Raw genomic sequence first — 22,222 nt, forward strand, 5'->3', positions numbered from 1 at the left:
TGCAGGATCCACGCTTTCTGACAGAGATGGCTGGGTGGCAGGTTACCAGGACAGTTGAAAAGCGGCTGGCAATCTAGTGGGATGCCCATGGAACAACGGGATTGAGAGAACTGCATCATGTGAAGCTGTGCCTGCTCCAGGAGGCATTACAAACCCTTCCCAAAGCACCCTGCATCCAGTCACACAGTGGACTAGCTACCCATAGTGCACTGCTCTCTGGTGTGTTGAGGCAAGGGCTGCTATTGCGGCTACGCTCCACCAACACAAAGAGCATAGTGTGGACATGCAACAGCGGTTTAATAACAGCAGTGGCTGTATGTCAGCGTAACTTGCGTCGACAAAACTCTTTAGTGTAGACAAGGCCCAAGTATTGTTCTGAACTCAAATGCTGAATGAAGCAGGCAGCTCTCTGGAGGTATAAATTACCATCTGGCTAGAAGCAGGAAGGGAGGGAGGCCCTAGGTCACACTAGCCAAATGTGGGAAGCCTGGGACCAGGCTTTCAAAATGATGGACTCAGAGGACACAAGCTGCTGGAAGTAGGATCACTATGGAACAAGCTGAAATTTAAGACTAAAGGTCACCACACCCTGTGTGTGTAATGGCCACCAATGTGCTGAACGCTGGTCTACTCCTGGCCTAAGCCTTATGAAGCTGATGCCCAGCTGAGCTGACTGGGCTAAGTGGACAGATCAGGTTCAGGGGGTCATTAAGACCCTGGCCTAATACAGGGAGTGTATACAGCAGCCAGAGATCAAGGGCAAGGCAAAACTCCCATGGACCCAGCAGCCTTTCTGGGGATCTGGGTCAAGAGAAAAAGACCAAGTCTACCAGAGGAAAAAGCAGGGAGGTTCAAGGAATTGTGTGGAGGGGCTGTATAGGTCCCAAGCTTGGATAGGAGCTGCCATGAGTTCCAGCAGGAAGGCCCCTCAGACAGAGCAGGGGCCAACCAGCCAGGCTCCCTCCCAGCAGGAGCCCCTACCCCACTCTTTACCCTGGTGGCTCAAGGTTTCCACAGTATAAAGGGGGCTACTGCAGGTTCTGGCAAGACAGGACAGAGCAGGACAAGGTACCGGCCACACTCCCAAGTCCCAGCCATGTGATGCTTACTGCCACAGGGCCCCATGTGTGCATGGCTTAACGGGGACATTGGGCTGGGGGCAAATTTCATTGGTTTTGCCAGTGCACCAAGTGCTGGTGCATTGCTCCAGATTTCCAGTGCTGGAGTGATGCTCTGGACCCCTCCAGCAGCACTACCCCCCTGGATTACATTGTATTTCAGCCAGTCTCTCCCTATCAGATTTGCTCCGTTTACAAGAACAACTATAGCAGGGGTCTCAAAGTCCCGGCCCGTGGGCCATGTGCAGCCCGAGAACCTCCACACTGTGGCCCGCGGAGGACAGACGCAGGCAGACATGCTGTGACAATGTCTGCTGCAGGCGCCGCCCCCCCCCACAGCTCCTATTGGCTGGGGGAGAGGGACAGAGATACCATCACTAGTCGCCGGGCAGAGGCAGCCAGGGAGGCAGCATCCCTTTTTTCCACAATGAATATAAACAAGTCAAAATACCGAACGCAACTATCTGATGCCCGCCTTGCCGCAATCCTGAAGGTTTCAACTGCTCAGTCACTGAGGCCAAACATCAACCAACTGACAGACCGGAAACGTTGCCAGGTGTCTGGCAAACACTAAAACCGCTCTGGCTGGCAAAGAATTGTATAAAGTTGTATGACAGTTTTATTATGTCTAAGGAATTCAAAATTAAAAATACCATAGAAATGTTTTCTTTTCTGAACACCATCTTCAGGGACGTTATTGGCCCGCTGGGCGGATTTGAGGACTGGCCCTGGCCCTAAGGTAAATTGAGTTTGAGACCCCTGAACTATAGGGTTGTTGGGTTTCTTTAAAACTGGCAGATCTGCAAACTTCCATTGATGTTAATGGGAGCTAAGCACTTTTGAAAATCAGACTGTTTTAGGTGTGTAAGTATGAATTTAGGACCCTAACTTTAGACATCTTGGCCCAGAGTCACAAAGGGACTTAGGCAGTGGGACATTAAGCATCACAATGCCTAACTTTTAGGTGCCTAGAAAGTCACTGCGATCTACAAAGCCTGAATTAGGCACCTTGGCTCCTAAAACAATGCAGGGGGAGAGACAGGTGCTTTAGAATGCGGTTCACCAAAGCCAGCGTGCTAGGCAGGGAGGCTCCTAAACTAGCCAATGGGAGACACCAATCAGAGGGGTGCATCTTCAATCCCACCCGTCTCAGAGTTTGGCACCTAAATCTGGGCTTCCGCAAGGTGCTTTATCTCGGCTTGTGATCCACAACAGGGAACTGCTCTCCAGGCAGCTTAAGTGCCCAAGTCACGAGAGCGAGTGAGGCAGGCACTGAGCGTCACACAAAATGGCCAGGAGGACGAGATGGTGATGCCCAGATTACAACTTTTCGGCAGTGGTTAGAGCACTCACCTGGGATGCAGCAGACCCAGATTCAATTACTCCCTCAGGGCAGAGGGGGAGAAAGGCTTTGAACTCTCAGGAGAGTACTCGAAGCACTGAGCTAAGCGTTGTTGGGTAGGCATCACTACTAGCCCCACCACCTCTTCCTGCTCCTGCCGGATTTTGGATGGGATCTGATCCGGAAGGCAACTTCTGAGCAAGCCTACCAGATCAGGCCCCCCATTGGTGAGACAGGCAGAGGAGTGTCTATCTTCCCTCAAAACCCCACCAAAAAACGAGGAGGACTTGTGGCACCTTAGAGACTAACACATTTATTTGGGCATAAGCTTTCGGGGCCTAAACCCCACTTCATCATATGCATGCAGTGGAAACTACAGTAGGAAGGTATATATACACAGAGAACATGAAACAATGGGTGTTGCCATAGCAACTGTAATGAGACCAATCAATTAAGGCAGGCTATTAGCAGCAGGAGAAAGAAACCTGTTGTAGTGATAATCAGGATGGCCCATTTCAAACAGTTGACAAGAAGGTGTGAGTAACAGTAGGGGGAAAATTAGCATGGGGAAATAGTTTTACTTTGTGTAATGACGCATCCACTCCCAGTCTTTATTCAAGCCTAATTTAATGGTGTCCAGTTTGCAAATTAATTCCAATTCTGCAGTTTCTCGTTAGAGTTGGTATGGCAACACCCATTGTTTCATGTTCTCTGTGTATATATATCTTCCTACTGTATTTTCCACTGCATGCACCCAACAAAGTGGGTTTTAGCCCACGAAAGCTTATGCCCAAATAAATTTGTTAGTCTCTTAGGTGCCACAAGTATGTCTTGGTTTTTTTGCTGATACAGACTAATGTGGCTGCCACTCTGAAAACTGTCTTCCCTCAGCTCATGGATCGCTGTGGGGCTTAGGCATCTGAACAACTAGGTGGAGGCAGCAATGCACATGCCAGAGACAGAAACACAGGTGCCCAGGGAACTTGTACAGCAGAAATTTAGGAGCAGAGTGAGTTTAGTTCCTATGGGGTTCAGCGGCATTTGAGTGGGAATTTTGTGGCTTCTAAAACTGGGATTTAAGCACCTAAATCTGTGGTTTAGGTGCTCAAGTTTTGTGTACCTGAGCACAACTTTTGTAAATCTCATCCTTATGGACTAGTGCACTGCACTGTCTGTGTAGTAGGGTGCACAGTCTTTTGGTTCCTTAAAGTGGACCCCAAGTCCTACTGTACCCCAACTCAGTCTATCTAAGAGGAGGCTCTGACAAAGCAGCCAGTGAGCTAGGCTTTCAAGGGTTAATGCTCAGCCAGTGTTCAGAGGAGGTACCAGTGGTGAGCTAAACAGATGCAGCTGAATCTATTTAGGCTAAAAAACATAAGAAGAAGGGGGTGTAATTCCCTCACAGAGGGAAGGAGAAGTTGGTGTTTTGGTCACACGCCTAGGAGGGGAGCTCTGGGACACATAGGAGCTACCCTGCATGGTTTGTGCTTATTTAATTTGCATTTTTACATTTATTGCACATGTGGTCAGGGAGGAGTAGATTTCCAAAGATGTTCTTCTTTCAGTTTTGGAAACATCCATATATAATAATTCCTTGCACATTCGTGTTGGTGTTAGCAAATCTGGGATGGAAAAAAACCCCATGATTAGTCAGAGTGCATTTTGACTGACATTTCAAAACTCCTACTCTCTTGAATAGCACACAAAAAGATCCTGAATAATCATTAAAACAAGACAGTTTGCAAAGCAAAACTCTTCGCTGCTGTTTGTGCTGCCGATAGAGCTGTGTGAATCACTGATTTTTTTTCAGTTCAGTGGCTGAACTGAAAAGTAAAAAAACAAAAAAATGGGTCAACCCATTTCCATTTTTTTCCTAGTGGAAACAAAGAAGTTGAAAATTTCATTTTGGGTTGAAAAAATGGAAATGAATTTTTTAAAATACAATAGTGAAATTCTCAAACAAAACATCTTTCCAAAACAAAAAGCGGAAACATTGATTGGACATGCCAAAACAGGCCTTTGTGACATTTTCAATTTTTAAAAATTCAATTGAAATAATTTGCCACATAAAAAAAGCGACCCAAATTCACAAATTGTTTCAGTCAACAACCCAAATCTGCATTTTTGGGGCAAAAAAAGGATTAGCACAGAAAGCTTCACCCAGCTCTAGTTGCCAGCAGTACATGACAGAACAGCTTTACCTGGAGTACGGGCCTTATAGAGAAGCCTTGATAAAAAGCTGAGATGGAGCCAAACAAAAATCCCAGAACACTGAAAAATCTTGAGATGTTCAAAATCCAGCTCAAGTCCATGTCTTAGAATAAGGCAAGACAGACAGATAATGACACCTCTTTGGAGGGCCAAAACTACAGAGAGAGGCAGAATTTAATCAAACTGAATCTAACAGAACTGAAAGCTGCATAACTCCATCAGTTTTCTTAGGAATATAAAAGTCAGATCTACTAATCAGTAGCTAAAAAGCAGCCTCGGGGCTTTGTACTTGGCATCACTGAATGGAAAAGGTTAAGTAGTCAAAGTATAAAATATCCATTAATATTAGAGTCAAACAGTGACACTGTCAAATAATTGACTTATGGATGAAATGTACATCTTTCACTATTTGAGGTTGCCAGCAGTCATAGGAAATCAGAAATGAATATCTTTGTGTATCAGGCCCAAACCACAGTAGAGTGTGACAGGAAGTGGGTGCATCGAATCTCCTGATAAATGAAATGATATCAAAGGGTATGCAGAATCTATCCCATGTCAGAAGTAGTAAAGGTTAAATCTCTCTCCATAAGATGGAGAAGATTCTCAGGTGTCCTCTCAGGAAATTGCCTCATTTCCTTACAGAAGATTCAGGTGGGAGGAAGTTCCCCTTCAGAGTGGGGAACTCACTTTTGAGTCCTAACTACTTGCAGCAGGACTGAGTTTAGCTTATTGGGTTTAAGTAATTATTATTTAAATGGCATTACTCTGGATTTAGGGCTATATCTGGAGCTCTCACATGCATGAGCAGGCCTTTGTGTGCATGAGTGTAACTGTATGCAGAATCTGGCCCTTACACTGGTGTAACTAAGATCTGATTCGAACCCCAGATGCCCACTTACTCCACTGCTATTTGGCACAATTATGAGAGCAGACCCTTTAATCATTTCTTCTGGCCATGGCTCTGTCAGTGACTCAAATTTTCTCATAGGTGAAATCTGACAGCAGAGCAAGTTCAAGGATGATTTTTGTATGAGAAACATTAGGAGTGCGTGGAATAAGGTTTTGTATCAAATAACATTAAATCATCTCCTGGTTGTGGACAGTGACTGTCTCATAGCAAATGGTCTTCTTAGTCTTGAATCTCGATGAAGCGGTCAGACTCCCTGACAAAAATCATAAAGGGAGGCTGGAAAAATGGTTTCCTTCATTCCCCAAATATGAAGAGCTTGTTTCATGGAATCAACATGAATTGTTAACATACAGGCTTCAGCTCTTTCTCCCCATTGCTCCTGACCTGGTAGCCAAAAACCACAGTGAACATGTGGTGAATCTGATCTCTAGATAACTGTACACAGAAGAACTGCAACAGCATATTAGGACAAATAAATAAATAACATGCTGCCCAGCTGCATGAAAGTGGATCTGATGCTTGTCACATATATTTTAATATAAGATGCTTAAAAGGTGATGTCAGTAAAAGCATGCCACAATGCAAAAGAAAAAGGGTTTTTAAAGGGATTTTTACAAATCGTATGCATACAATAGCTACAATTGAGTTGTTTAAAGTTAAAATTCTCCACATTTCTTCCTTTTTAAACTGACCATTAGAAATTTAAAGAGGCAGATCCATTGATTTCAATGGAGTTATGCTAATTTAAACCAGCTGAGGATCAGCTCCAAGTAATCACAGCCTCAAGTATCCATTGCTCTGCAGCTCAATTTAGACACAAGTTTTGTGTCTGTATTTTATAAACTGTTTCATTCTGGTTGCATGAGAATTTGGGGAGGAGAAAGTGGGCCTGTAGCGACATATAAATATAATGGTGGTGGCTGCTGATCTTTGGAAAGTTTTGAACCCGACCTCCTTCAAGGTCTTGCTGGCAAATACTTTAGCTGTCTCTTCCACACAGAACCTTGCATTCTTGAGTTGTTTATTGATCACATGCTGATAACCTTGCTGGAGACATCGTAAAAATGGACTCTCATCCTCAAGGAGGGGCTTGGAAATTACTGTGAACTTTGGGAAGCTGCCGTCTCCCTAACATGTACATTTTCTGCATGAGAAATAACTGGTGCTTAAGGATCCCATATCATTAGTACTATGGAATATCTCATTTCAGAATGAGAACATACTGCAAAATTCCATGAGCCTGTAACTGAGCCAACACAGAATAGGTGGGGATTTCTACTCTTCCTGCAGCATTATGATAGGATTTTTATTTTTAAATGTGTGCTGTGAGTGTTATAGCTAATCCTTAAATTTGTGTACAAGGAAACCTGAACTATGTGAATGTCAGGCAGAGAATCGGTTAATCTGGCAATTTCAGCTTAGTCCCAAGTAAATATTTTTCATGGTTAGAAAACTAAGCCTAAGTGACAGGTATTGCTTGAGGGAGTTGCTGGTCAAGACTGAGCTGCGTTGACAGAGCTGTGCTGGAAATCTTGAATACTGCCTGCATATAGCCAATATAACCAGACCTGTGACCTGCTCAACAAGAAGACAAGAGAGAATATAGTTTGAAAAGCATTTGAGCTCTCACTAGAAACACTGTTCAGTGCTAGGGCGACCAGATATCTCTGCTTGCAGGAGCCATCCAGAGGTCCCAGAGATCCCAGATGCCAGCTCAGATGCCATGGTGCTGGGCAACTATAAAAAAACTAGACAGTAAAACTAGGACCCAACTACAACCTGGAATGCCTGGTCACCTCCTCCTGCTCAGGCAGCACCAGGGATAGGGAGGTAAGGAGCCTCTTCTCCTTTAAACAGGAAGGGAGGGAGAAGGCAACAGCTCTTGCTTAGTCAAGAGGGGAAGGGAAGGAGTGGAGCAACTGCAGCCACTGGTATTTCCAGAAAAGGGGAGGAAACAGCCAGGAGTCCTGCTCCCTTAAGGTGGGTGGGAGTGAGGAGGGGAGCAGCAGCCCGAGAGACCAGTAAATCACTGAAGGGGAAGCGCTAATTGAGAGGGTGATGGGGGGGAGCATTAGTTAAGACAATGGACTTTTGGAAAAGAAGCTTCCTCTTTCTTTCCACCCACCTTTATCCTGTTTTTTTGCTGGGGAAATCTCACCACCCTCTTCAGGCTGTCAACATGATCACTGTCCTTATCGCAGCCCTATAAGAGCCTGAAGGGCTAGGGGAGCTGATCCTGCTCTCATTGAAACCAGTGAAAGCAGGACTGGGCCCTCATATAACAATCCCAAGGCCCGATCTGGTGAGGTGCTGAGCAAAGCTGTGTGGAGAAAGGCAGTTCCGTTTCGCGGAGAATTTTGAAATTTGGTTTCATTTTGATTAGGAACAAAACTCAACATTTTCAAAGGTCACCATGAGAGCTCCAAGGCATTCCGCTTGGTGGGCTGCCCCAGAGCTGCTCACAGGCAGACACCCAGGAGCCAGGTGATTGCGCTGACAGGAAATCAGTCCTCGCAATGGATGTCTGCCTGGCAGACAGGTCTCTGGCAGAACTTCAAAACTGAACCGTTTACACAAAACAGTCCGATTTCAACAAATCAGCAAATTCCAAGGAAGAAATGTGTTGTCGGAATTTTTCTGACTAGCTCCAGTGCTGAGCACATGGGATCAGGTCCAGAAGGCACAAGCCAATATGGTACAGAATAGCATGGTATGATATACAGCGTTGGAGACAATACAGAAGATGGGCTGGAGGTGGTCGTTATGGCAAGATCCTGCACCCCATGAAGTCACTGAGAGCAGGATTGTGCTCCTTAGCCCTTCAGAACAGGGAACTCGTTATTTGTTTGGCACAGCTCCCCCGCTGCTCAGTGCCATGTGCTCTCACTGTGCTGTGATAAGAACAGGAACCATGTTGACAGACTGAAGAGGGTGACTGGGATTGGGTCCTATTATTGGAACATGAGGTTATCAAGGACCTGATCCTTCAAACCTTCATTTACTTGAGCAGGCCATACTCTCACAAGTAATCCTGCAGAAGCCAACAGGACTGACTACTGGCACGAGTAAGGATTTGCAGGATTATGCCCTCACTTTGTTGAAAGATATATTAGTGTTACGGTACACAAAACCTATGAATGAAGTCTGGGAGTCTCAGTGGGAGCTGGGCACCCAAATCCTGGCAGCCCCTTTGAAAATCCCACTCTTAGACTATGAGAGAGAACAAATCTCAGGGTGTGTCTACACAGGCATCACAGGGTGTGACTGCAGCTTGTGTAGAATAAGCACTCCAGCCTTAATACCACAGCAGCAAAGCTGCGGGCGTACAGGCTGTACCAGCCTGCCCAGAACCCTGGGTAATTATTCAGGCAGCTAGCCTGTGCTGAAACTCATGCTGCCATGGCTTCATGGCTCCAGGACCCCAGCTAGTTACATTAAAGCTAGCTCAGGTATGTCTGCAATCACACCCCATGACTGCAGGGTAGACATACCCTAAGAGGCAGATCTCTTCCCGGTAATCCTGAACCATAAATAACATAGCTCAGGCTCCCTATGTGCCCTCAGCTACTGAAGGCTAACACAAATATTCTACAAGTAAGCTGAAAACACCACTGGAGTTTTTCCAATTTAAATGCTTTGATTTCTTTATTTATTTTTAGAAGACTAAATAAAAAGCAGGGGAGTAGAGGATAGAAAGCCCCCCATGTATTGACACAAGATAATTGTGTGACAGTCACCGTCCTGGCCTACACTCTGGGGTCCTCCAGGGCTAAAAGCATGAGCTGCTACAGGTTGGGGCTGTAACAGACTCAAGCCAGGTCTACACTACAAAATTATATTGACCTAACTTACGCTGGCATACAGCCACTGCAGTAAGTAAATCGCTTCTGTATATGCACACTTGGCTTCTTGTGTTGGTGATGCGCATCCTCACTAGGAGAGCTTGTATCGATTGTATTGTCAGTGCAAGGCAGCTTATGTCCACCGAACCAGATAATGTAGACCGGGTCTCATATCCTTTACAGATGGGGCACTAAGGGGGACCTGTAAAACCCACCCATCCTTCCAGCCACAGGTTACAAATGCAATCTATATAATGTGCTACATTTGTTTACATTGCATGTGCTTTTTAGAAACTCTGACAGCTACTAAACACTTGGAATTTAACCCTGCCAACTCATGAGAGCAGCTCCACTGAAGTCAATTGGGCTATTCATGAGTGAGATTTTGCAGAAGCAGATCCTACAGCTGTAAATGCAACTAAAGCTTAACCTGTAATATGAACAATAAATTACTTGCACATTTTAATTTCAGAATTAATGCATAACCTGTTCACTTCTGAAAGTCTGGAATCAGATCCTGGTTTAGGTCACACAGAAATTCAGTGTGGATCTGATCCTACTCCTAGTAGATATTTGTCCGCACAACAAAAGCAATGTAAATTGGGCAATCACCACTCAAGAACAGGATCCCAGTTCTGCAGCCCTTCCTCTCAGGAGTAATCTTACTCAGCAGAATATTCTATGTAATTAGACAGCCCCCCCTCCCTCAAACGACCTGAGCACCTCACAAATATTAGTGACATTATCTCCACAATGCTTCTGTGAGATCAGTGTTACTGGGTCTGATTCACAGCTCACTGAAGTCTCTACAAGGACTCCCACTAACTCCAGATCAGCTCTATTGCCCACTTTACAGTAGCAAGTTGAGGTATACAGACAGGTCCTCAGTGGTATAAATCAACATAACCCTGGTGACCAGCACACACTGAGAATCTGTCTTCCTCTAAATTCTGGAAGACTACACAGGGACTCAGCAGAAGGGACAGGACTTGAACCTAAAACTCCAGAGTCCTCAGGTAATACCTTACCACAAGACCATGCTTCCATTGATAGTCAGATGAGTAAGAATGAGCAGAGTTGAGATAAAAATGGCAGAGCAGACTGCAGAAACTTTCCCAGCATAATTTCAAACACAAATTAAGTCATTCCATTTTGAATTAGTTTGATAATTAGTAATAAATTTGAAAAGTGACCCAGAATAAGTGAGAAGTTAATCTCTTCTTTTTAAAAATTATGTGTGTGGGGGGAGGGATATCATGTCGCCTTATTTCATTTGAAAGTGATAACTTTTTCATCACTACATTTTAAAACTGTGTAGTTACGGTGTCTTCTAAAATAAATTTCACATGAAATACTGTATGTGCTAGGGGATCTTGTATTCCCAGGGAATGTGAGTGTTCATTTCATTTGTCCTGTTACAACTTCCTACGAATTTACTCAGCTGGCTTCAATCAAAAAAAAAAAAATCTGTGGGAATCTCTCTCTCTGTGTATATTATGAAGCTACCAGGCCCTCACACTGATAATTTAACACCAGCTAAGTGCATGAGCAAAGATGGGAAAATCTGAGTAATTCAGTTTCATGTTCTTTCCAGATTTTTGGTCTATAGAGGAACACAGAGCACTGTCTTAGCACTAGCCTATGAAGTATAACAACATAACTGGCACCCCTTTTCTAGAAACCTAGGGCCACCTCTGCTTAGCACAGTGCACACTGATGATAAAGGTGGGGGGGGGGTAAACAAACACAGTAGTGAGTAGAATTGTATACAGCAAGGACATGATCCTTTGAGGTGCTGAGCACTTCCTGTAACTTAAAGGGAGTGGCTGGCATTCAGCTCCTTACAGGTGCATACCCACCCAACTTCGTTGTAGAAGAAAGCAATTCAAGAGCAACCCCCTAACATGATTTCATTCCTGGGCCTCTCAAGTGAGTGTTACAAGATTACCAGTCTGTGATGGTCAGTGTCCTGCCTCTCCCTCAGGACACTGACCAAATGACTTGGGCTCACACTCCAGCCTGAGCTCAAATGTCTACACAGCTATTTTTTGCCCCACAGGCCAAGCCCCACAAGCCTGAGTCAATTGACCCAGGGTTCTGAGACTCACTGCCGTGAGTTTTTCTCTGCAGTGTAGACATACCCTGTGTCTTTGGAAACACCACATTAATCTGCCCAAGATCAGGAAGTAGCCAATTCCTCCCCGACCCCCTGCTCCTCCCCCATGGGCTAGGGAAATACAGGTTTTCAATCAACCAACCCAAGGCTTACATACCTCCGGCCCTCATTTCCCAACCCCTCCCCAGCTGCAACTCCTGTCCTTGTCCCAGTATCCCTGACATACATGCATACACACTAAGTCATTTGGCTCTGGCTCCTCCCCCCCCCCCATACAACAAACATTTTGGTTAGACCCACTGACTATTCTGGTGCGTTCACAATAAACCTCCCCATAAAATAAAAACACGTTATACCATACAGGCAGCTTGTAGCAAGCAACATGCGTTATGAAAAGTGTATTGGACAGGTGTACAAAGGTTCGGATAGAAACATAGTGGCAGGCTGTTCATCGGAGTAAAAGCTGACTCATTGAGACCATTTTGGCATGTATCACAGCAATAGTTTGATCGCTCGCTCTGTGCATAAAAACCCAAGCACACAAACCCCTCAAGACTGAAAAACTGCTATTTTGCATGGGGGAGGAGAGGGCTTATGTCTCCAGATCCCCTAGCTCAAATGATCCCAAATTTGAATCACTAATCTGCACTGCCACAAGGCAAAGAAAATTCCAAGAAAACCTGCGCAAGCATGAGGATTTTAGAGCACTTTGGAGCGTTGTCCTGGAAACAGGAAAGATAGAATGATGTTGGAGGGTGAGAGCTCCTCTATACATCCATCCGCAGCACAGGAGGGTCTGAAAGGTGTGGAGTGGCCTGTTCATCTTGACTGCATGAGAGCACTCCATGTAGAGGACTATAACCTGAAACACTGGCTCTGAGACCTGTGACCTGCTCCATTCATCTCAGCGGGTGTTCCCACCCCTGGCCCCCAGAGTGCGTCAGAACCTGTGATATGCAGGAAGCATGCCTGTTCTCAGCGGCCTGGCCAAAGGGGCAGGATTTCCCCAGATCCTGGGGCAGGATTTCCCCAGATCCTGGCTCACATGGAGACAGGGAATGGGCTTCAGACCCTCCCAAAAGGACAAGCACCCCTAAGCCCAGCACTCCTGAGGAGGAGTAAGGGGGGGGGTCCCAATATCCTGGCACACACACAGGGGCAGCAAGAGGGGCTCAGACCCCCTAAAAGGGCAAGCCCCCCGCAGGCACATATGGGAGGGGAGAATGTGGTGCTGACAGGTGCTTCTGCTGTTATTCTCCTCCAGTCCCTCTGCCATTCACCCCCACATTCCAGTGTCCCACCCCACTTAGCCTCCACCTCTCTCCCCTATCACCCATCCCCATAACCACCCCTTCCCTCACTGCAGCCCCAAACTCCTCTCCCCCATCCCTCACTCCCTAATACTCCTCCCAAGAAGCATTCATATCTAACTCATCTGGATATGAGTCAACAGTGTGCTGTTGTTGCCAAGAAGGCCAATGGCATTTTGGGCTGTATTAGTAGGGGCACTGCCAGCAGATCGAGGGACGTGATCGTTCTCCTCTATTTGACATTGGTGAGGCCTCATCTGGAGTATTGTGTCCAGTTTTGGGCCCCACGCTACAAGAAGGATGTGGAAAAATTGGAAAGCGTCCAGCGGAGGGCAACAAAAATGATTAGGGGATTGGAACACATGACTTATGAGGAGAGGCTGAGGGAACTGGGATTGTTTAGTCTGCGGAAGAGAAGAATGAGGGGGGATTTGATAGCTGCTTTCAACTACCTGAGAGGTGGTTCCAGAGAGGATGGCTCTAGACTGTTCTCAGTGGTAGCAGATGACAGAACAAGGAGTAATGGTCTCAAGTTGCAGTGGGGGAGGTTTAGGTTGGATATTAGGAAAAACTTTTTCACCAGGAGGGTGATGAAACACTGGAATGCGTTACCTAGGGAGGTGGTGGAATCTCCTTCCTTAGAGGTTTTTAAGATCAGGCTTGACAAAGCCCTGGCTGGGATGATTTAGTTGGGGATTGGTCCTGCTTTGAGCAGGGGGTTGGACTAGATGACCTCCTGAGGTCCCTTCCAACCCTGATATTCTATGATTCTATGAATTCCCCCACTCCCCAATACTCTGATTACATTCCTCTCAAAATGAAATAGCCGCCTCCCACCACTCAGTCCAAAACTTCTTTTGTCTTAGCTGGGGGCTTGTGATTAACTTATCCTTAGTTATGTTAATTGAAGGGTGAGTTCACAGCCATCAATCTCAATGAGATCTGTGATTCATTCAGTCTTTTGTACTGCTCAATTTAACAGTACAAGGCAGCAAAAGGAAACTTTTTTTGTGGGAGGCTGTAACTTGGGAGCGCCTTGGTCAAATGAGCCCAAATTTGGTCAGCCAATCCTATCCTATGCCCCCATGAGGTGCACTAAATTTCAAAGCAATCCAAGTAACCATTCAGATTTTATAGCACACAAAAGTTGAGCTTTAAAGCACAAAAAGTAGTAAGAAGGAATGGAAACCCTCTAGCTGGTTGTTTGTATTAGCACATGTGCACTGTAAAAAGATGTACTGTTCTTAAATATCTTTCTCAGTTTGGGTCCCCCAAAGATTTAGTGGGTGTCATACCCTACCTTGGATAACCCTCAAGAGACTGAGACATAAATAGTTTGAGCTCTACCTCTGTGCAAAAGACCCCAAAGCAAACAAAAAAAACTCTAGAAGCTTTTTGAAAAATGGCTGTTTATTTCAGGACTTAGATCTCCACAACCCCTGGCTCAAATGACCCCAAATTTGGATAGCCAACTCTACCCTGCACCTTCCTATGGCACATCAAATTTCAAAGAAAACCAATTAAACACGTGGATTTTAGAGCAATTAGAAAGGTTGACTTTTAAACAGTTGTGACACAACCTTAACTATAGTGGGCTACCCCACCACAATACTTATGTCCAAGTGGCCCAGGGAAAGAGGCAGCAAGGCAAATGCATACCTATACATTCCACTAATTCTCTACCTTCCTCTGCCATGCACTTCCTGTGTCACCCTGGGCACCTTAGACTTGTTGGGCCTGTAACAGGGGGATAATGCATTTCCCCAGCTCCCTGGGGTGCCGAAAATAACTACATTAAAGACTGTGAATGCTTTGAAATCTGATGAAAAGCACTACAGAAGAAATAGGCATCATTCTTATTTTGTGGAGATTCACACTCTGGTAGTAGTGCTGTAGCAAAGGGATAGGGTTTAACTATATTGTAGCACAGCCATTCTCAAACTTAAGCAATCTGAAGACCCCTATTTTGATTTAAATTTTTTTGCGGACCGCCAACCCCCACTCAGTCCCAGGCCCCGCCTCCCCTCCACCCCTTCCTCCAAGGCCCCACCCCCACCCCACTTCTTCCCGCCCCTGTCCCTCCTTTTCACTGCCTCTTTGCTCACCTTCCCCCAAGTGCGCCCCATCCCCTCTCCTCTCCCTCCCTCCCAGTGCCTCCTGTGCTGAACAGCTGTTCCCCAGTGGGCAGGAGGCACAGGGAGGGAAGGGGACGGGGAGGAGGGAGGGAGAGAAGTTGATCAGCGGGGCTGGCGGACCCCCTGGAGTATCCTCAGACCCCAGTTTGAGAAACGCTGCTGTAGCGCGATGAACCATGTGTTCCTCCAGCGCAGCTCCCGCTATGTACACTCCTGAATTTGATTTGATAGATACTATCTTGAAAAATGACTTCAAGCCAGATTAAGTTCCCCAATGTGACAAGCCTGTAGGAGTCTACATCCATATCCATAGTGCCCTTTCTGTCATGAGTATTCACAGAGTGACTTATATGGCGGGACTTATGACTTATGCTCTTCCTTGTTGTGCCATCCATGGGTTCTTGCTACTTTCACCCCTTAGCCTGCCTTTCCCTCGTGAGTGCTTGGACATGCTCACCTGAGCTCCAGGTGCTGTGTTATTGGATATGGCACTATGTTTCTGCACTGCAAGAAAGTATCAATGTGTGAACCTGCAGTGACCTTATTTCCTAAAAGCTTACGGAATAAAATTGAAGGCCCGAGCAGGCTCATCTAATTAAATAATACATGCAGTTTTGCTTATGGCAAAGAGGAAAGGAGCTCAGATGCCCAAAGGCAAAGACACATGAGTAATTTGGACAGAAAAAAAGAGCCTGAGAAAATATCATGAACATGGATTTCCAAACTATTCCTAAATCCTTAGATCCACTTATTTCTACAGAGAACCTTGCTCTTCCCGTCCTCAACCCAACCCCCCACCCCTCCGCCCCCAGCAAGTACCTCTTCATAATGATAAATAGTGCATTGCTTCCCAAAAAAACAATATGGAACTATTGTCTACAGGATGTATTTGTAAGAAAAACAGCAAGCGTGTTAGAAAACAGCTTTGATCACCTGATAGAAGAAATAAGAAACCTTCTCTCATATTTCCAGCTTCGTAAGAAGTCCACAATAGGATTTTTAGGCTGATACTTGCAAAGTTCAAAACACAGGCTTTGGCTGAATGCTGGGTGTTGTCATCACTGTCTGATGCAGAGGTCACAGTGGTGGGCCAGATATTCACACTTTACCACGGCATAGTTCAAACTTAATCTAATTAGTGGGTAGCAAATATTGATTCATTCCTTCTTTTAAAATTCCAGCTTGGAAACAGCCAGAGGTAAATATTTCACTAAATATCATATTTAGGATTCAATTTGGGCCTTATTCTTCAGTGTTCAATGTGTGAAACTTCCATTGAATCCCATACGTGTATGGGGGCCTTAAATTCCATTTCATGTGGACAGAAGGAGATCTGATTTAAATAAAACTCCCAACTCCCCATTTTTAATAGAGATTTTCCAGTGGCCCTCAAGCCCAAAACAAAAGCAACCCACATTAGTGGCTTGTCATAAATATAAAGGGAAGGGTAAACCCCTTTGAAATCCCTCCTGGCCAGGGGAAAGCTCCTCTCACCTGTAAAGGGTTAAGAAGCTAAAGGTAACCTCGCTGGCACCTGACCAAAATGACCAATGAGGAGACAAGATACTTTCAAAAGCTGGGAGGAGGGAGAGAAACAAAGGGTCTGTCTATATGCTGGTTTTCTGCTGGGGATAGACCAGGAATGGAGTCTTAGAACTTTTAGTAAGTAATCTAGCTAGGTATGTGTTAGATTATGATTTCTTTAAATGGCTGAGAAAAGAATTGTGCTGAATAGAATAACTATTTCTGTCTGTGTATCTTTTTGTAACTTAAGGTTTTGCCTAGAGGGGTTCTCTATGTTTTTGAATCTAATTACCCTGTAAGATATCTACCATCCTGATTTTACAAGGGGGATTTCTTCATTTCTATTTACTTCTATTTTTATTAAAAGTCTTCTTGTAAGAAACTGAATGCTTTTTCATTGTTCTCAGATCCAAGGGTTTGGGTCTGTGGTCACCTATGCAAATTGGTGAGGCTTTTTATCCAACATTTCCCTGGAAAGGGGGGGTGCAAGTGTTGGGAGGATTGTTCATTGTTCTTAAGATCCAAGGGTCTGGGTCTGTAGTCACCTAGGCAAATTGGTGAGGCTTTTTACCAAACCTTGTCCAGGAAGTGGGGTGCAAGGTTTTGGGAAGTATTTTGGGGGGAAGGACGCATCCAAACAGCTCTTCCCCAGTAACCAGTATTAGTTTGGTGGTGGTAGCGGCCAGTCCAAGGACAACGGGTGGAATATTTTGTACCTTGGGGAAGTTTTGACCTAAGCTGGTAAAGATAAGCTTAGGAGGTTTTTCATGCAGGTCCCCACATCTGTACCCTAGAGTTCAGAGTGGGGGAGGAACCTTGACATGGCTATAGGTAAGCCAAATATTTTTTCACATCTTTGAATTCTGTAGTTAGTGCTAGGGGTTATGGAAAGATCATAGAGTAGTACCTCGGTGTAAATGCTGTTATGCATCCTATAAAGTGCCAGCAGGGTCACATACAGTTTGCTATGAAGAGTCTAAATATTGCTGGAGATAGGTCTGGCCTGAAGAGTTCAGCTCCCAATCCAGACTCTTCCAATACGTGAAGGTATTCAGAACCATGTTTTGGTTCATCTATAATAGACTGGGGCAGCTGTGACATTCAGTTTTGGACGAGGATCTGAACTTTTCTGAAGTTCAGGGCTGTTTGGATCAGGTGTGTTGGTTCAAGCTCTCCACTAATTAATACAAAGCCCCTCTATAACTCAGAATAACAGATAAAAAATACAAATGAGTGGCAACGAGTGAGAATTGTAATGATGATTCTTGTAACAATGTGTTCATTTTATGGACTACTTTCTGTTCAGCACATAATCACAGCTGATTAATATGGGTCAGCAGCAGTAAGGGTTCTTCTGGCAGCTGGAGAAGTGCCATTCTCCTGAGGAGTACTTCTTTGGGACTCTAACACTATTTGCAGAGGTTTAATACAGTGGTGCATTCTAAGGCAACTACAGGATATCCAGAACAGCAGAGTGGGATGGCTGGAGCTAATCTCTTGTTCTCATTCCATTTCCCTTAAACCCAGAAGTCTAACTTGTGATATTTCATTTCCATTTCACAACTGCATCCTCCAGTTGCACAATACCTTGTGGCAGTGATAAGCGCGGGAGTCCTCTTAATCTTTTTTACATTGCTACCATAAACCTATCAGCTGTCTCTAGTTTTCATATGCACCCATCATTTAAGGAGCAGGAAAAATTAAGGAGCAGAAACCCAAATGATGAAAATATCTAGCTGTGTCCTAACCATTAGACAGAAGACAAGATGCCTGGATTCTGTTCCTAGATTGTAAACGCTTTGGGGCATGAACCATCTTTTTGTTCTATGTTTGTACAGCACCTAACACAATGGAGTTCTGGTCCATGACTAGGACTCCTAGTGTTTCCATTATACAAATACTATAATAAGCTATTCCACTGTCTTGCTACAGGACCATGGGTGAGTTACTTAGTTGACTCATCTGAAATCTGGTGTTTTGATGGAATACCTGCCTCAGAGGTGCTGCAAGGCTAACTTACATGTTTACAAAGCGCCATGGGTGCTTCCACTGAAAGTTGCTATATTCCTCGTACTTTGTGACCCTTTAGGCATAAAGTCAGGAAAAACAATGCAGATCCAACAAACATTGGTAAAAGCAACTATCATTTCAATTTACAGCCAGGAGCAATTAGATTTTAATCTACCAAATATGTGCAGTAATTAACAACAATATTTGGCACTTTTATAACATCTTCCATCAGACAATTGTAAAGCACCTTTAAAATGTTAATGACCAATCAGTACCTATGCAACAGGGAAGGGATGTTGCAGCTCCTCAGATGAATGTTTTTTTAGACACCTGCACAAGAAAGGAAAAAAGCAAAGCAGCACCATGTGGGTTGTGTTACTGAATTAATCAGCCTGCAATTGACCAATTTTCTACCTATGAACACAAGAAATATAATTATTTTTAGGTCATATGAATGAGAAACTATTATGTTCACAGCTACTTTATGTCCCAGGTGTGAAGACAACAGATACAAGTTTAAATATTAAATGCAGAAATTCAAGTCTCAGTAACATTGAAATTGTGACTCAAAGCCAAGAAATTCAAAGATATTGGCTCACACCCACACAGTTGCAGGAAAAGACAAGTTTCATCCCCAAGTGAATTTTTTTCACCAAGTTATAAGTCCCTAAACTTGGCTTTTAAATGTTACTTGCCAACACAACCTTTTGTCACAAAGTTGTAATTGTAGTACACAATATTAATACTAAACTAAATATTTCCAAAGTTCCGAACTTCCCAGGGCTTCTACAGATCCCTGCATTCAAGTTTGGTAAAATACCCAGCTAAGAATAATTTACCTGGAAAGGTGGGCCTAAATAACCTCCAAGGATCTAGGCTGTGGTGACTAGGGACAATATGCAGAGCTGTAGGTCTACCTGCAATAATGAATCAAATGTTCTGGTCAAATGCACAATAAGACTTGGCTCTGATAAAATGAGATCAAATACTTGATCCATCTTCACCATGCTATCAGTTAATATGAAAACAGATGTTATTTCAGCATTAGAGCAAAGAACTTGTATCAAGACTCTTGGGTCCTTATTCTCAGACAGAGTAGTAGAGTGGAGAATTAAGCCCTTGGGTTCTATGCCTGGTGTTTATGTTTATGAAAATGTTTATGAAAAATGTTTATGCAGAAAATGTTTATGAAGTGCTCTGAGATCCTTGGATGAAAGGTGCTAAGTACCTAAATGTTAAAGACACCTACCTACTCTAATGAAAAGATTAGAGATTTCCCAAGTCAATGAGGTTGTCAGGCTGAGATGCTGCTTCTTTACATGACAGAAGAATTGGTGGGGTCCCAAATCCTGCACTGTTACACTAATGCCATACCACTAACCTTGTATGGATGTGTCATAAAAGAGGGCAAAATGTGGCCTGATTTTCTGAGGTGCTGAGCACCCACAGCTCCCACTGACTTCATCTGGGATTGGAGTTGCTCAGCCCTTCTGAAAGTCAGACCCCTCATCTCATCTTTCATTGCAATACATGGTCTGTCACTCCATGGTCATCAGAAAATGAGGAGGGTACTGACAAAGGGCACTAAGATTTGACTCTTTCATTGTACCTTGTTTGGAAAAGGTTTAAAGCTAAAATAAAACTTTTCTGAAGCACCGTGAGGTTCACGGACAATGGCGGGAGCTGCAGGTCTCAAAAGTTGATTCCTGTTGATTATGTTCATTAAAACAACACCTGGAGAGCTATGGCAGCACTGACTGAATAGTCATCAGAACACAATTGTTTACGAAGCACTGGTCTTCAGAAAGATCTGAGTGTCAGGCAAGAGCTTTACCCCTGCCATCATAAAAACCCTACATCTTTTCTACCAATAATTAGACAAAATAGGCATTGTGGATTTGGGAGGTTGGAGGGAAATGGGTGAATGAATGAAATTTAATACAGTGGTGCATTCTAAGGGTATGTCTACACTACAGAATAAGGTTGAATTTATAGAAGTCGGTTTTTTAGAAATCGGTTTTATATATTCGAGTGTGTGTCCCCCCACAGAAAATGCTCTAAGTGCATTAACTCGGCGGAGCGCTTCCACAGTACCGAGGCTAGAGTCAACTTCCAGAGCGTTGCACTGTGGGTAGCTATCCCACAGTTCCCGCAGTCTCCACTGCCCATTGGAATTCTGGGTTGAGATCCCAATGCCTGATGGGGCTAAAACATTGTCGCGGGTGGTTCTGGGTACATATCGTCAGGCCCCCCTTCCCTCCCTCCCTCCGTGAAAGCAAGGGCAGACAATCGTTTCGCGCCTTTTTTCCTGAGTTACCTGTGCAGACGCCATACCACGGCAAGCATGGAGCCCGCTCAGGTAACCGTCACCGTATGTCTCCTGGGTGCTGGCAGACGCGGTACGGCATTGCTACACAGTAGCAGCAACCCATTGCCTTCTGGCAGCAGACGGTACAGTAGGACTGGTAGCCGTCCTCGTCATGTCCGAGGTGCTCCTGGCCACGTCGGCTGGGAGCGCCTGGGCAGACATGGGCGCAGGGACTAAATTTGGAGTGACTTGAGCAGGTCATTCTCTTTAGTCCTGCAGTCAGTCCTATTGAACCGTCTTATGGAGAGCGGGCAGGCGATACGGATTGCTAGCAGTCCTATTGCATCATCCTCTGCCGGGCAGGCAAGAGATGAGGCTGGCTAGCAGTCCTACTGCACCATCTTCTGCTGAGCAGCCATGAGATGTGGATGGCATGCAGTCCTTCTGCACCGTCTGCTGCCAGCCAAAGATGTAAAAGATAGATGGAGTGGATCAAAACAAGAAATAGACCAGATTTGTTTTGTACTCATTTGCCTCCTCCCCCGTCTAGGGGACTCATTCCTCTAGGTCACACTGCAGACACTCACAGGGAAGGTGCAGCAAGGTAAATCTAGCCATGTATCTATCAGAGGCCAGGCTAACCTCCTTGTTCCAATAAGAACAATAACTTAGGTGCACCATTTCTTATTGGAACCCTCTGTGAAGTCCTGCCTGAAATACTCCTTGATGTAAAGCCACCCCCTTTGTTGATTTTAGCTCCCTGAAGCCAACCCTGTAAGCCGTGTCGTCAGTCGCCCCTCCCTCCATCAGAGCAACGGCAGACAATTGTTCCGCGCCTTTTTTCTGTGCGGACGCCATACCAAGGCAAGCATGGAGGCCGCTCAGCTCACTTTGGCAATTAGGGGAGCACATTAAACACCACACGCATTATCCAGCAGTATATGCAGCACCAGAACCTGGCAAAGCGATACCGGGCGAGGAGGCGACGTCAGCGTGGTCACGTGAGTGATCAGGACATGGACACAGATTTCTATGAAAGCATGGGCCCTGCCAATGCATGCATCATGGTGCTAATGGGGCAGGTTCATGCTGTGGAACGCCGATTCTGGGCTCGGGAAACAAGCACAGACTGGTGGGATCACACAGTGTTGCAGGTCTGGGACGATTCCCAGTGGCTGCGAAACTTTCGCATGCGTAAGGGCACTTTCATGGAACTTTGTGATTTGCTTTCCCCTGCCCTGAGGTGCATAAATACCAAGATGAGAGCAGACCTCACAGTTGAGAAGCGAGTGGCGATAGCCCTGTGGAAGCTTGCAATGCCAGACAGCTACCGGTCAGTTGGGAATCAATTTGGAGTGGGCAAATCTACTGTTGGGGCTACTGTGATGCAAGTAGC

At 45.0% G+C, this 22,222-nt stretch overlaps 1 protein-coding gene across 2 annotated transcripts in view; it reads right to left on the reverse strand.

Moving 5' to 3' along the window:
- The window catches only part of MAML2 (mastermind like transcriptional coactivator 2), a 303,350-nt gene that overhangs the window by 154,519 nt on the left and 126,609 nt on the right, over positions 1-22,222 (reverse strand). The window lies entirely within an intron of this gene.

The sequence above is a fragment of the Lepidochelys kempii genome, chromosome 1, assembly GCF_965140285.1.
Source record: "Lepidochelys kempii isolate rLepKem1 chromosome 1, rLepKem1.hap1, whole genome shotgun sequence".
Classification (NCBI taxonomy): Eukaryota; Metazoa; Chordata; order Testudines; family Cheloniidae; genus Lepidochelys; species Lepidochelys kempii.